This window comes from Hemicordylus capensis, chromosome 13 (genome assembly GCF_027244095.1).
Source record: "Hemicordylus capensis ecotype Gifberg chromosome 13, rHemCap1.1.pri, whole genome shotgun sequence".
Classification (NCBI taxonomy): domain Eukaryota; kingdom Metazoa; phylum Chordata; class Lepidosauria; order Squamata; family Cordylidae; genus Hemicordylus; species Hemicordylus capensis.
Window position 1 is genome coordinate 10,335,903 of NC_069669.1, and position 16,406 is coordinate 10,352,308.

At 48.9% G+C, this 16,406-nt stretch overlaps 1 protein-coding gene across 5 annotated transcripts in view; it reads right to left on the reverse strand.

The window, feature by feature from the left end:
* SEPTIN12 (septin 12) overlaps positions 1-16,406 on the reverse strand; it is an 80,704-nt gene that overhangs the window by 24,695 nt on the left and 39,603 nt on the right. The window contains exon 1 of one of the 5 annotated variants that reach the window (XM_053276945.1): positions 12,338-12,618. The exons of 2 other annotated variants lie outside the window; for them this stretch is intronic. The gene's annotated coding sequence lies outside the window, so the exon portion shown is untranslated. Of the gene's footprint in view, positions 1-2,426; positions 2,572-4,687; positions 4,773-12,337; positions 12,619-16,406 lie in introns of those variants that run through there. 2 more of the 5 variants (XM_053276947.1, XM_053276946.1) reach the window with 2 other exon arrangements.

Here is a 16,406-nt window from a genome sequence, read left to right on the forward strand (position 1 = left end):
GAGAGAGAGAGAGAGAAAGGACTAAGCTATCAGCCAGCTGGTGGGCCAGCTCCCTCGGGGCCTGGTTGTAGCGATGGTCCCAAAATGCAGAGACCAGCTTCCCCAGGAACAGAAGCCGCAAGCTCAGAAGCGAAAAAGGGAAGTCCTTTCACAAGAAAGCCACCTGTGGCCACACGGCTCGGGAGAGGCAACGGATGTGTTTGCACAGCACTCCTGCTCTTGCATTTCCACAAGCGAGGAGCAGCGAGGAGAGCTGGTCCGGTGGTAGCAAGCATGCCTTGTCCCCTTAGCTAAGCAGGGTCTGCCCTGGTTGTGTATGAATGGGAGACTACATGAGTGAGCCCTGGAAGAGATTCCTCGCAGGGGATGCAGCCACTCTGGGAAGAGCATCTAGGTTCCAAGTTCCTTCCACAGCACCTTCAAGATAGGGCTGAGAGAGATTCCTGCCTGCAACTTGGGAGAAGCTGCTGCCAGTCTGTGTAGGCAATACTGAGCATGATGGGCCAGTGGTCTGGCTCAGTATACGGCAGCTTCCTATGTTTCTACATCTGGCTCGCAGGCATCCTGGCTGCTGGCATGCCAGTCACCTGCAAAAGCCCAACCCGTCACTTGAGAACATTTGGCCTTCCAACTGCTGTTATGGCAACAACCACTCATCAGCCCTGGCCAGTGGCCTCAGTGGCGGGGGATGATGGCAGTGGTAGTCCAACCAAGGGCCAAAGTTGTGCAGATCTACAGTAGGAGGTCGGCAACCCGCAGCCTGCGGGTCAGATCTAGCCCTTAAAGGATGCCGCCTGGCTTCCAGAGGTCAGGAACAGCTTCAGAAGATGGGAGACTGGTCCACACAGGTTTAATTAGAGATGCATCTGGTTACAGTCTGGCAGCTTGGCATGGTCCTGTTTTGTGAGTGTGTGTGTGTGTGTGTGTGTGTGTGTGTGTGTAAAGCACGATAGGAGGGGGAGGAAGTGATCGTCCACTAAGCAGCAAGTGGGTCAGACGTTGGAGGAGAGCTGGTCTTGCGGTTGTGAGCCTGAATTGTCCCCTTTGCTAAGCAGGGTCTGTCCTGGTTTGCATTTGAATGGGAGACTACATACGTGAGCCCTGTAAGATATTCCCCCGAGGGGATGGGGCTGCTCTGGGAAGAGTATTTGCATGCTTGCAGGCAGAAGTTCCCAAGTTCCCTCCCTGGCAGCATCTCCAAGATGCCTTTGGCTGGGAGTTGTAGTCCACAACAAGGAGAGGAGAGCTGGTCTTGTGGTAGCAAGCATGACCTGTCCCCTTAGCTAAGCAGGGTCCACCCTGGTTGCATATGAATGGGAAACTAGAAGTGTGAGTGCTGGAAGATCTTCTCCTCCTCAGGGGATGGAGACGCTCTGGGAAGAGCATCTAGGTTCCAAGTTCCCTCCCGGGCAGCATCTCCAAGACAGGGCTGAGAGAGACTCCTGCCTGCCTGCAACCTTGGAGAAGCCGCTGCCAGTCTGGCTAGACCATACTGAGCTCGATGGACCAAGGGTCTGACTCAGTAGAAGGCAGCTTCCTATGTTCCTCAGTCTCCGCCCTACTCAGCATCCATTCCCAGCTTTTTAATGAGGTTGGACGAAAAGCCCTCCCCCTCCCAGCTGCTGCTTAGCAGACCGTCACTTAATTCCTCTCCTCCCTAACTTGCTTTTTACTCACAGGCAACTGGAACACAGGCAGGCGCACAGATCCCAAGCATGGACAGGATGTATCTCCCGCCTGGACTGTGTGAGCCGCCCTAAGGAATGGAAGGCACCTGTGATTCTAAGGTAGAATCCCATCCAGATATTCAGGTGTACTGAATGGTGCAACGGGGAAGTAACTTGCCTAGCGAGCAAGAGGTTGCCGGTTTGAATCCCCGCTGGTGTGTTTCCCAGACTACAAAAAACTTTAATGTTAATTATCGACCTGACAAGAAGCAACCAGATACTTGCAGAGCCATGGGAGGAAAATGCACCAATCCCCCAATGTCCCGATGCTCCCAGATCTGCCCTGCCCACCCACACTCACAGACAGCGTGGCTTGCCTTACAGTGAACGGAAAATGCGGATGGAACAAAGATGCCGGGGGAAAGGGCAGCTCTTTGCACACGGGAACCATCTGCCCCAAGGAGTCTGCGTTGTGGGCCTCAGCCTCACAGGGCGGGGCGGGTCCCCATTGCTGGCCCCCAAGATGCTGCCGAGAACCCCACAGACTGTGCCCTTCCCTTGACGGCCACACCATTGGCCCCAGCCGGAGACCCAGATTGCAGGACTGCCCTGGAGAGCATGAGCCGGGAAACAAAGAGCGAGCCAGCCGGATTCAGCAGCCGAGTGAGGATCTGTCCTCTCTTCCTTGCGCGCTTTGTCTGCTGGTGCCCAGCCCTCCTCCTCCTCCTCCTCCAAACCCACCCATTGTCCAGGTCCTACCTCTTCTCTGCCCCCAGGAGGAGGCTACCACCACGATGCCAGCGAGGGGTGCCCTCTGCTCCCCGATGCCATGAGCGGCCCCCGGCCAGCACCCGCTGCTCCCCGCCTCCGCCTTCAGCTCATCTCTTTCGGTGCTAGAGAAAGAGTCCCCTCCCCTCTGCCAGCTCCCCTATTGGGATCAAACAAGAGAGAAAGCCCGGCTGCCTCCAGCACATGACCAGAATGCTAATCGCCCTCCCCAGCCCCCCTCCCCTTCCCTGGGATCCCCTCTCTTGGAACAAGCCCATTCAAGGAGTTTCCCCCATTGCATAGGAGAGGCTGGGGTACCCCAAGCCGCCTAGCCTCCTGCCTTTTCAATCAAAGCTAGCCAAAATTATTCCGGAACATAGGAAGCTGCCTGGTACTGAGTCAGGCCCTTGGTCTGCTTGTGTCAGCATTGCTTGCACTGACTGGCAGCGGGTCTCCAAAGTTTTGAATTCCCGCTGGGACTATATCGGGCAGCAGCGATATAGGAAGATTCTGAAAGGCATCATACTGCGCAGGAGGAGGCAATGGTCAACCCCTTCTGTATTCTACCAAAGACAAGCACAGGGCTCTGTGGGCACCAGATGCTGGTGGAGAGGAGAGCTGGTCTGGTGGTAGCAAGCATGACTTCTCCCCTTAGCTAAGCTGGGTCCACCCTGGTTGCATTTGAATGGGGGACTACATGTGAGTACTATAAGATATTCCCTTCCACTCTGAGAAAAGCATCTAGGTTCCAAGTTCCCTCCCTGGCAGCATCTCCAAGACGGGGCTGAGAGAGATTCCTGCCTGCAACCTTGGAAAAGCCGCTGCCAGTCTGTGTAGACAATGCTGAGCTAGATGGACCAAGGGTCTGACTCGGTAGAAGGCAACTTCTTATGTTCTTATGTTACTCTCTCGGAGCCTCAAAGCTTTTATTCGATCCTGGTCGGGACCTAGCGATCATTGAGCAAGGGAGGACCATTGTCCCCAGGCCACAAGAGTCTGTGCACCCCCCCCAAGGCTCCCTCTTGGCCAGGGAGCCCCCTTGCTCCCTCATGCTCGCCGGCTGGGAGCACAAAATGCAAATTGCTCACTGGCTGGGAGCACGAGGCACACCCCTCTCCTCTCCAGCTAGCATTTCCTCGGCATTGGCCCCTCCCCTATGGATGATGTCAGATGCAAAGGGGTGGGGCCCGTACAGAGAACGGGGCTGTCACAGCCCTGGCAGAGTTTCATTTCCTCATCCCCCCTGTCAGTGGTTAGTGGAATCGCTGAAAGGGAACTCCTGCTAACTCGGCAAAGAGGCACCTTTTAATGTGGTGATTCTCTTTATTTAACAGGGGGAGAGTAACTGGCCCTCTCCACCCCCAGCACAGGACCTCCACTGACTGTTGCTGGTGTCTATCTTAGGTTGCTTTTTAGACTGTGAGCCCTTTGGGGACAGGGATCCATCTTATTTATTTATTTTTCTCTGTGTAAACAGCTCTGAGCCATTTTTGGAAGGGCGGTATAGAAATCGAATTAATAAAATTAGGGTTAGGGTTAGGGTTATTAATTCGATTTCTATACAATGCCCATCATCCGCAGCCACCGTGACAAAAGCCGGGGAGTGATGGTAGCTGTAGTCCAACAGCATCTGGGGACTCAAAGTTGGGAATCCCTGAAACACCGTTTTGTCTCAGTGTTGTCAGCTGGGGGGGGGGGGTGGGATAAGCCAGAACCTCACCCAGAGTCAAATTCGGTCCAGTTGCCTCTAGCTGGTGACCCGCCATTTGCAGAGATTTCATATTAGCAATGCATGAAAGCATTGTCCAAATCATAGGAACATAGGAAGCTGCCATATACTGAGTCAGACCCTTGGTCCATCTAGCTCAGTACTGTCTACACAGGCTGGCAGCAGCTTCTCCAAGGCAGCCGGCAGGAAGCCCTTTCAGCCCTATCTTGTAGATGCTGCCAGGGAGGGAATGTGGAACCTTCTGCACGCAAGCAGGCAGGTGCTCTTCCCAGAGCGGCTCCATCCCCTAAAAGGGATTATCTTGCAGTGCTCACACACACAGTCTCCCATCCAAATGCAAACCAGGGTGGGCTCTGCTTAGCAAAAGAGACAAGTCATGTTTGCTACTACAAGGACAGCTCTCCACCCATCCCTTGCAGGCGAGTCAGGTCACGGAGCGGGCCCAAGCTAGCAGAACCTGTTCCCACCGGCGCCAGAAGCCGCAACAGACGCTCTGCAGAAGCTGCAACAGCTAGGTATTTACCTCGTGTCGTACCACAAACAGCAGCCTGCCCAGCCACCAAATGAGCCTGAAGATGTCCAGAGAAGGGTGGGAGAGAGGAACAGGAAACTAGCTCACTTCCATGCCCCGCTGCCTCCTGAGGCCGCCCAGTGGGGCTTGGCCAAGAAACTCAACACTTCCTGTCTTGTGGTTTCTTCTTCCCACTGAGAGTGCTGAGCTGTATGGAGAACGTTGATAGGGAACCACGAGACCGGAACGACACTGGGGTGGAGTTCGGGCACTTGCGTGCAGCAGAAGGAGGCGACCGAGTGGATGGTTCCCACTCCATCAGCAGGAAAGGGATGCCTCTGTTCCAATGCTCCCTATGTCCAAAATTCCCTGCAAGCAGAAAGCCAGCAGGAAAAGGCATTTCGCTGAGCTGGAGCCTTTCTCCCTGACATTTCTGCTGGCAAGGAATTTTTTGACATAGGGTAGCATCTGAATTGGTGTCCCACACCAGTTGCATTCTGAAGCAGTGCAATCCTATGTGGTCATCCCATGACCAGCCCGGGGTACCTGTTGGACCGCATTTGCCCAAACGAACCTACCAGGGCCCTCCATGCATCATCTCAGGCCCTGCTCATGGCCCCACCACTAACAGAGATCCAGCTGGCGGAGACTAGAGACAGGACCTTATTGGTGGTGGCCCCTCAACTTTGGAACGCCCTCCCTGAAGAGCTCTGCCATGCTCCCTCTCTCAGTGTTGTTTAAAAAAAAAAAACCACAATTGAAAACACATCTTTTTATAGAGGCTTTTAAACATTTCATTTCTGTTTATATCTGGTAGGTTCTTTAGTTTTTATAGTTCTTAGTTTTTAGCTTTTAAAATAACTTTTAACTTGGAACTTTTTTTAAAAAAATGTAATTTTTAAATGTGGTTTTAGCTTGGTCCTTTAAATTGTTTAACTGAAATTTCATTAACTTTATTAGTCTTATTTTACATTGTATCTTTTCCTTAATGTTGTGAGCTGCCCCAAGCAGTAGTGTACAGGAGGGGCAGGGTATACATTTATTTAATTTATTTAATTTATTTATTTATTTATTTGACATATTTTTATACCACCCAAAACTCACATCTCTGGGCAGTTTACAACAAAACAAAAACAGAAAATAAAACATTAGTTAAAAACACAAACAAGAAACTTAAAACACAACAATTTAAATTTTTTAAAACAATATTCTAAAACAACATTAAAACAATCAAAACAGTTTCAGTTAAAAGCCTGGGTGAACAGATGCGTCTTTAAAGACTTTTTAAAAGCTGTCAGAGATGGGGAGGCTCTTATTTCAACAGGGAGCGCATTCCAAAACCTCGGGGCAGCAACAGAGAAGGCCTGTTTGATAGATAGATAGATAGATAGATAGATAGATAGATAGATAGATAGATAGATAGATACTGATTGCCATGAAATTTAGGACCAACAAAAGGAAATACTTTTCCACACAGTGCACAACAGGGAGCCAGCATAGCATAATGGTTAGAGTGTTGGACTAGGACCGGGAAAGCCCAAGATCGAATCCCCATTCAACCATGAAACTTACTGGGTGACTCTGGGCCAATCATGTCTCTCTCAGCCTAACCTACCTCACAGGGTTGTTGTGAGGATAAAAATAACCATGTACACCACTCTTTGCTCCTTGGAGGAAGAGTGGGATTCAAGTGTAAAAATAAATAAATAAATAATTGATCTGTGGAATGCTCTGCCACGGGGTGTTTTGACAGCCATGAGCTGTCAGGCTCATGGAGGACAGGACTATAGGTGAGAAGAGCTGGTCTTGTGGTAGCAAGCATGACTTGTTCCCTTAGCTAAGCAGAGTCCACCCTGGTTGCAAATGATATGACTCAGTACATGGCAGCTTCCTATGTTCCTATAACCTCCAGACACAGAAGTAAGATGCCTCTTAATCCCAGTTTCAGGGGAGCAACAGCAGGAGAGAGGGCATGCTCATACCTCTTGCCTGTGGGCTCCCCAGAGGCATCTGGTGGGCCACTGTGTGAAACAGGTTGCTGGACTAGATAGGCTTCCTTGGGCCTGATCCAGCATGGCTGTTCTTAAAGCTCCCTGAGTCCACCTATGTAACCACGGCCAGATCGACTTTATCCATAAATGGGCATACCTACCCTCACTCCTTGCATTCTTGACAGAACTTCTCTCTTTGCACAAACACACAGTTGTACATGGCAATAAGATGTCCATTTACACATGACGTTAAATGCATGGTATGGCTCTGTGTTGTTATTTTTAGCAAGTTAAATAGTGGCTCCTGCAGGTGGGAGGGAGAGGAGATCAGAACGGAGATGCCATTGCAGGTGGCACTATTTAACCCTTTCAGCCGAAGGCCATGGTCTTGACGGAAACCATGTCCCGGGAAATGCTACTAGCTTCTGACATCACCATAGGGTTGCAGGAAACGGTTTCAAAAGTGGTGGTGGGGAAATGTGGAAGCAGCAGGAACAGGAGACAGATGGGCATGTGGGGAGAGTAGCATTCAACCATCTGCCCCACCCCCACCCCCATCTTGAGATTATCTGTGGATTTGCTCTGGAGCCAAAAGAGTGTCAGGAACTGGCTGTAGTTTGCATGTGGCAACCTGGGTGAGTACTAAAAGATATTCCCCTTAGGGGATGGGGGCTCTCTGGGAAAAGCATCTGCAAGGTTCCCTCTCTGGCAGCATCTCCAAGATAGGTCTGAGAGAGACTCTTGCCTGCATAAGAACATAGGAAGCTGCCCTATACTGAGTCAGACCATTGGTCTATCTAGCTCAGGATTGCCTTCACAGACTGGCAGCGGCTTCTCCAAGGTTGCAGGCAGGAGTCTCTCTCAGCCCTATCTTGGAGATGCTGCCAGAGAGGGAACTTGGAACCTTCTCCTCTTCCCAAAGCGGCTCCATCCCCTAAGTGTAATATCTTACACGGCTCACACTTTGTCTCCCTTTCATATGCAACCAGGGCAGACCCTGCTTAGCTAAGGGGACAAGTCATGCTTGCTTGCTACCACAAGACCACCTCTCCTCTTCCCTGCAACATTGGAAAAGCAGCTGCCAGTCTGTGTAGACAATCCTCAGCTAGACAGACTAAGGTCTGACTCAGTAGAAGGCAGCTTCCTATGTTCCTAAGTTCCATGTGCCATATCCCCCACCATCACCACCACCGAGCACGGTAGCCTATGCCAGCCACATCCCTTCTACTTGGATCAGCATGCCAGAAATCCAACACCCAACTAAAAGGAAGAGCTCTCTTATACCGAGTCAGAGTATTAGTCCATCTAGCTCGGGATTGTCTACACTGAAAGGACTCTGTGCAGGGCTTGAATCTGGGTCTATCATGCTGGTTCTCTATCAAAAGAGAGGCGACAGAAACCCTGTCCAATCAAAGGGGCTCTCCAGGCTCAGAGATCAAAAGCCGGCAGAGTGGCATGCCGTTCTGTTCCTGCAGATCTGTGGCACAGACTTTCGGCTGCTTCGTGCCACATTCTCCAGCCTCTTGCAGAGAGAACGCCATCACCGCCCCCAGCCGCTGCCGCCATCTGGCATAATGGCTCCAGTGAAAGCCTAACCAGAGGTCACCTGCTTCTTGTGAACGGGTTGGCACAGCTGGGCAGAATCTGAAGGACCCACTCCCTCACCCACCACCTGCCTTCTACATTTCCTCCCTTCAGATCCAACTCTTAACCACTTATCGTCGCCATCTTTACGGCAGGGACCGCACCAGATCCACCAGCCAAGGATGACTCGGGAAGCTTTATCGTGTCGGGAGACCCCGGGCTCTGATTTCTACGATGCCACGCAGATTGCACCTTGAAAGAATTCCTTATGGGCATTTTCCAGACTACGAAATTTGCAATGGGTAACGCATTGCAAAGTGTGACGGAATAGTGCAACGGTTTAAAACCGAGAGCAAAGCGTTGTTCAAGGCTTCGTTGTAGGCTGGTGGCCATTCATATTTTCCGTCCATGGCAACGTGTTCTCAATGCAGGACTGTCTGTGTTCTCCTTGAAACACGTTTATCTGCCGCTCCTCCTGTTCCATTTGGGCCAATGGAGTTGCAGGGGTGGGGGGACGTAAAAAATTGTTTTTGTAACTTCTCAGCTGCCTTGCTCAAATCTGCCAGCAGGGGGGAGCGCTGTTCCAAAACAAAAACCTAACTTTGTCTTGCATCATTCCAGTTTTGGGCAAGCAATAAGCATGGCCAAATTAAAAGGGGAATGCACAAAAGAACCCCAGTAGAAAAATTAAAACAAAGACAAAGACCCCTCTGATCTCTGATCTCCTCCCTCCCCCTCCGTGTCCCCTCCCCTTCTGTGTTGATAAGCTCAAGTTACGTTGGAAGCAAGCGGAGGAGGAGGGAGGTGTGGGGCTGGAGATCTGTGGGGAGGAAAGGAGAGGAAAGCCAAGATTTCTCCCTGCTCCCTGCCGTGGTGAGGGGGCAGAGGAAGCAAGAACAGGCGGGGGGGGGCAGAGCAAAGAACTGTCCATATGGCAACACACTGCAACGCATAAACTTTGTTGCAAGCCTCCTTGCCATGGAAAAATACAGCTACTTTCCTGAAATGCTATTACCATGTTATAGGGCTAATGACGCATCATTAAAATTTGAAAGGCGGCATCGGAAATATGGACGGCACCCGGCTGACAGCGCAGCGAGCACGATGTCAAAACACTGGCGATACGAAGGGGCATTGATGGGGCATGTGGCAGCATGTAATCTGGAAAACGCCCTTGCGGGAGCCCTCAAATAGTGGTGGACTGCAACTCCCATCACCCCCTGCTTCTGCCACAGTGGCAGGGGATGATGGGAGTTGTAGTCCAACAATGTCAGGAGACCCGAATTTAAGAACCCTGGCTTATGGGTGGGGGGGAGGCATGCATTTTCTCAAAGTAACCCTAGTAGAGCTGGATCCCACAAAAAGAAAAAGAAAAACCCCAAACAAACCTCAACTCTTTTATAACGAACGTAAATAGTTTGATACTGGTTTGACCCCCTGATACCTCCACACACTGGAAAGTGCAGCTTTTGAGGAGCTGCTTCCAGTCAGTGTAGATAATACTGAGCTAGATGGACAAAAGGTCTGACTCAGCAGCTAAGGCACCACAGCTTCCTGTGTTTCTCCGTCAGAATTTTCCTGGCTCTTTCACAGTATTGCAACAAACATCAGGTCCCGGAGGAATACTTGTGCTGGATTTGTTGTGACAGAACTGACTTAGCATCCTGTGGCATCTCAGCAAGAAATGCATATTTACTGTGACTCACACTTCCATGGAAGAGCAGCTTTAGGTAGCTTTAGATAGCGTGGCCGGGTCTCCACAATTTTAATAATATTATTTATAATGGGATCCCTTTGCTAACGTCGGTTTTGAGAATCGTACCTGCATTTCAGAAGCCGCGTTGACAATTGTGCTAACAAGTGAGATGCAGGCAAAAATGAAATGAAATTTAACCAGTCAGCCAGCCTGTTACCTTGATAGTTTCAAAACATCAGAAAGCACTTACTAGGGCTTGATTTAATGTCCTCTAGAGGGTAGGTTTAGGAATATTCCCTACAAAGAACATTTCTGTCCATGTGGAGCATTAGTGGCTGAAACCACAAGGCATGCTTTACTTTATTCGACTTTTTAATAGAGATCCATGTAGCATGTTAATTAGACCTGTGTTAGAAATGTGTTAGAAAATTAACACATTTTCTGAGTCAATGAGAGGAATTTTAAATCTCCCTTCTTTTATCAGAAAAACATAGGAACATAGGAAGCTGCTGTATATGGAGTCAGACCACCGGTCCATCTAGCTCAGTATCGTCTACACAGATTGGCAGCGGCTTCTCCAAGATTACAGGCAGGAGTCTTTCTCAGCTCTATCTTGGAGATGCCAGGGAGGGAACTTGGAACCTTCACATGCAAACATGAAGATGCTCTTCCATTGAGTTATGGACCCCATCCCTTAAGGGGAACATCTTACCTTGTTTACACCTTTAGTCTCCCATCCAAATGCAAACCAGGGCACACCCTGCTTAGCACAGGGGACAATTCATGCTTGCTACCACAAGACCAGCTAGCCACCTAATGGCACAGCGGGGAAGTAACTTGCCTAGGGAGCAAGAGGTCGCTGGTTCGAATCCCTGCTGGTATGTTTCTCAGATTATGGGAAACACCGATATCCTGCAGCAGCGATATAGGAAGATGCTGAAAAGTATCATCTCATACTGCGTGGGAGGTGACAATAGTGAACCCTCCTATATTCTACCAAAGAAAACCACAGGGCTCTGTGGTCGCCAGGAGGAGTCAACACCGACTCGACAGCACAACTTTACCACAAGACCAGCGATCCTGTTATTACCTATAAAGTAGCTTAATTCTGTGTGGAGGTGTGTAAAACACCATCAGATTGTAGGGGATTTCCCTGGTAGTGGATAGCATAAAGTTAACCATCTTTCTTATTTCGGTAGCTTCTGTCACAGTTTCTGTCTGTCTGAGATAAATTCTTATACTTATTCCAAGCTATCTACAGTATGTCTGGTATGTTATGTTACTGCTATAGTAATAACATTTTGATCTGAGATTAGATTTATTTTCTAGTCCTATCTGGGATCATTCCCAGGACAAGACAGGTCCTTTACCATCGAGTTACAGCCTGGTGCCCAGAAATGTGGCTCAGTCCTGCAACCATCTCAAACCCCGAGACCCAGCAGATCCCTGCAGCAAAATGGATGGACAGACACTGAACTACTAACTACTACAAATACTACAAATACTTATAAACTGCTTTTCAACAGAAGTCTCCAAAGTGGTATACAGAGATAAATAATAAATCAATAAGATGGTTCCCTGTCCCCAAAGGGTTCACAATCAAAAAAGAAACATAAGACGGCCACCAGCAACAGCCACTGGAGGGATGCTGTGCTGGGGATGGAGAGGGCCAGTTGCTCTCCCCCTGCTAAATAAAGGGAAACACCACTTGCAGATTTAGCACTCCTGTGCGGCTGAACATGTGCGCACAGGCAGATCAGAGCCTGAACGAGTTCCAAGCCCCCTTCACTACTCTTGAATTTTCTCCACTCCAATTTTATTTTTTTAAACTCTCACACAGACATGAAGGGACCCCACTAAGAACCATACAGAACTGTACCCCATCTCCGTAGGGTCTGTAAGCATGTCTGTCCACGGGACAGGGTGCAAAGGGGGCTGTTATGCCCCACGGGAATTCATTCTAACTGCTGCATTAATAGGCAGGGACAAATTCATTCATTTATATATTGAGATGTCGATACGTCTCCCCCTTCCCTCGTCACAGAGACAGTCCCATGGATACCTACACCCATAAGGGCGAAAGCATCCAGCACATTAATGCATTTTGAGTAGTTGTCCCAAGATATTCACCCTGCCAGCCCTTACCAACCCATAGCCAGCCTAAAGGTTTTAGGGAATGCCAAAAAAACGTAGGGGAGAGACAGCTTATCTGGCCCAAATGTGTCCTAAACACAAGCAGCCTTGTTACTTAAATACGATTTGTTCGTAAAACATCGTGCAGCAGGGGTGGGGGGAGAAAAGGAGGGGCAGATCTGTTCTAGGCTCCCCCCTCCAGATGCTGGTCTGGCCTTATCCTGACCCCCACTTTCTCCCATCCACAGTCTCTCTTACCTTCTTTATCTTATGCCATCTTCCCCAGAGGGCTTCATAAGGACCGTGTCCTTGTCCCCAACTGTCATAGGAATCGCTTTCCCATCCGTGTGCTCAAGAAACTCCAGAGGGGAAAGCAACTGGCAAAGAAGGCTGTTGAGATAGAATCAGAAGCCAGGTGGTGCCCCGGTTGCTAAGAAGCTCTGATGTCATGGTGAGTTCCTCTTAAAGGGAGACAGACAGCCCAGCCCCGGAGGCCTAGGAACATCCTTCTTGAGCAATCCTGGGGAGGATCTATTCGCCCTTTTGTTCCCTGGTTAATTTCTTTGATATCTCCGGAGACGGGGGGGGGGGGGGGATTCTGCCTCTAGCTCAATCCAAACAGAACAAAGTGTGCGTCCCAGAAATGCACCATCAGGAGCTCTGCAATGCTTGAAGATATCATAGGGGGAAAGGCTTCCTGAAGGTTGAATGCTTGGATGATTTCCGAGAGGGTGCCCATCAGCTTGCTAGACTGATGTGGGTTGGTTCTTTTGCTAGAGTGCATATGGTATCTTTCCATGGTGCTTCTACTTTCTGGTCATGCCACAGTATGGTCACGATCCTGTATGTTGATCCTGGATTGCAGATATGCTAGTCTGTCTGTCTATCTATCTATCTATCTATCTATCTATCTTTGTTAAACATTTGTTAAATTTGTTCCCTATCTCAGGATTGCCAGTTTAAAACTGACACATCCTGAGAGATGTGTCCGCAGCAGAGGGGGAGGGTGAAGACACGCCTCCTCTGCTCCTGATTGGCTGGCAATGTGCTGGAGCTCAGCACACCCCTCTGCTCCCCTCCCGTCAGTCTGACTGACAAGCTTCAGAAAACTAGCATGGAGTACTCCCACTGAAATTCACGGGACAAGTAAACATGTCCCATTGATTACAGTAAGACTGCTTATGAGTAACTTAGAATGCACGTGAGGCAGTGACTAGAGTAGCTTGTCTCCCTAACTGCAACATTTAAGTTTGTGTTTTTATGTCTATATGTGTGATTTGTATATACATACACACAGACAATTTTAAAGGTTACAGTTATGAGATAGGCTACTGAGTCACTGGCTTATATCCACAGTAAATTACTCATATCGTGTAGAAATTAATAGGGCAAGTTTACTTTATTTGCTACTTTTACCCTATCTAAAGTAACTATCCAGGTAGATCTAATAATGCTCCTCCTTCGTAACCAACCAGTATTTGGATATTTTGTGTCCTGTTGCTAAATTCTGTGCGTAGCAGCCTGCAGAATTTGTAAATATTGTGTTAATAGTAAGTGAAGCAAATTATAACTTGTATAACTTAATTAGTTAATACCTAACTCAGAACTTTCCATATGCAGGATTTAGAAAATGGATCCAATTTCCTGTAGAAAATACTATATGGGGGGATTAGGCCTCAATTTCCAGTTCACTCTCCTAGCTAGTTTTCTCTTTCTGTCCAAGATCATGTGGCAGGGAAAACTGTGGTGAAGAGAGGGGTCAGATCTGGGCCAGCTGCAGTCTGCATGGGAGATGACCCTGCCCACACATGGTCTCACCCAGCCCACTTCCTGTCCAGGAAGGAAGTGTAGGGGTTGACCCAGCTCCTGGGAGGCTGGAGGAGTCTCTTACTTACCTTACTGTACTGGCTGCTGCTGCTTGTTCTGGAGTCGAGGAGTGATTGATTGAGGCTCTTTTAAACAGTGGAGGCCTTTTAAAATAACTTATTCATGCTATAGTTGCATACTATAGGGACAATGACTTACTAGGAACAGCTTCCAGAAAATAGGGGCTGTTCTGGTAAGTACGGACAATTGGAGCTGATGTACAAAGCTGCCTTACACTGAGGCGGACCACTGGTTCATCTAGCTCATGCTGTCGTCTCACTGCCTCAAAAGTTGGGGCATAAAGGTACTCTGCAGATGCTCAGGAGCAACATTCCCTCTAACAGGGAATCCCAGATGTTGCTGACTCCAACTCCCAGCATCCGCAGCTGCGATGGCCTTTGGCTGGGAATTATGGGAGTTGTAGTCAACAACATCTGGGATCCCCTGTTAGAGGGAACACTGCTCAGGAGCACCCTCTTTCCTGACCAGGTGAGTTAACAGAACGGTTGCAATTTCCAGACTGACTCACACTCAGTGCTCTTAGGTGAAAGCATCAATCTCTGTCACATTAAAAAGCACTGCCTAGAAGTTTCCTCAACCCTAGGGCAAATGATCACCCTTTCAAGAACATAAAGATTCATATGAATTCATGATTCACATCCCTTCATGTGATTATTCCAAACATCATGGAAGTTTATTTATGGCCTCTTGTTCTGTGGAGTGATGATTAACTGACAGCCTGTGAAATCCTGCTGTGCATGCGGAGAACATGATGGTGGGCATAATTTCCTAATCTATCAAACACCTGATCCACTGCTTGGCTCGAAGTGAACATGCTGATGAGGTGCATCAAAACTTCAGGTGCTTTCCAAGCTGTGGTTGAGTGAAAGCATCATGCGCATGGAAAGGGAGACATCTGTCAGACTTGCCTAGTGGGAGAACCGGGGGTTTAACTTGCGCAGGGATGCATCTACCGACAGGGGCGCAGCAGATGCTCAGGAATCCATCTACCAACAGGCACGCAACAGATACGCAGGGATGCATCTACCAATAGATGCACAACAGATGCACAGCGATGCTTCTACTAACAGGTGTGCAACAGATGCGCAGGGATGCATCTACTGACAGATGTGCAACAGATGCGCAGGGATGCATCTACCAACAGATGCGCAACAGATGCACAGTGATGCTTCTACCAACAGGTGTGCAACAGATGCGCAGGGATTCATCTACCGACAGATGAGCCACCAGCTCATCTGGTGGCTGCTTGGGGATGGGCCTTCTCTGTTGCTGCTTTGGAATGCACTCTTTGCCAAAATAGAGCCTCCCCATCTCTGACAACTTTTTAAAAGGCAGTTAAGACACATCTGTTCACCCAGGCTTTCAATTAGATATTGTTTTAATAGTGGTTAACATTGTTTTGAAAATTAAACTATTGTAATGTTTTTTAACCTTTTTATTTTTGTTTTGTTTGTACTGTTATATTGTAAACTGCCCAGAGACATGAGTTTTAGGCAGTAAACAAAAATGTCAAAGAAATAAACAAACACGACCTCAACTTGTTTATCAGCAAACTCCTCACCCCATGTCACATGATCACATTAGACAAAACTACAGCTAAGACCTTGCCTGCAGCTATAACAGTTGCATCGCAGGCAGGAATCCAACAGGCAGAGCTGTAACCCAAATATGATGAGGGAAAGCTTTATGCAGTGGCGTAGCTACCGTTGCATGAGGGCACGCAATGCACCCAGGCCGCGGGTGCCCATGGGTGCCTGCTAATGCCTTGCTGCTTTCCTGGACCTCACCACTGGCCTTATAGCCCCCTTGCCACATTATAGTCTGAATTTCTGACTTTCAGCCATGGTCAAGGAAACCGATTGCTCCACTCCAAAGAGAAGAGAAACCTTTTGTTTGCTTGTTTAACTCATTTATATGCCGCCCTGATACAAAAATGAACTTCCGTCTATTACCCAGGTGGGCGCTGAAGGCAGTGTTCATCCTGGGCGCTATTTATCCTGGGGTCAACGTTGCATCTCGCTGGCCCAGAGGGAAGAGACAGCAATAAGGATCTCTCCTCTCAGCATCCCCGTAAGCCTATTAGGGCCTTCTGTAGGTAACACTCTGATTAAACCTGCATCAGTAATTAAATCTCCGTTACAAGGACGCAGTCCCAGAATCACTCGACGCCTGCTTGGGAAATAAAATAAAGTGCCTCCAATTAATCCCCGGTTGGCTGGGTCTGCAGGGGAACATTACCCTGCCATATTATCTCGTAATGAGTTGTCTTTTAATGGAGTCACTCGCTGGCACGCTGCAGCTGTCTCTGCATCGTCGCAGACAGGCTCTTAATAACCGGTCCGTTGATCGGGCTTCACCCTCCATGCAAGTGCTGACACGTCAGGAGGGATTCCTATGTCTTCCTGGAAAGACGGGGTCCCGGCCCCACGCCAGCGGAACG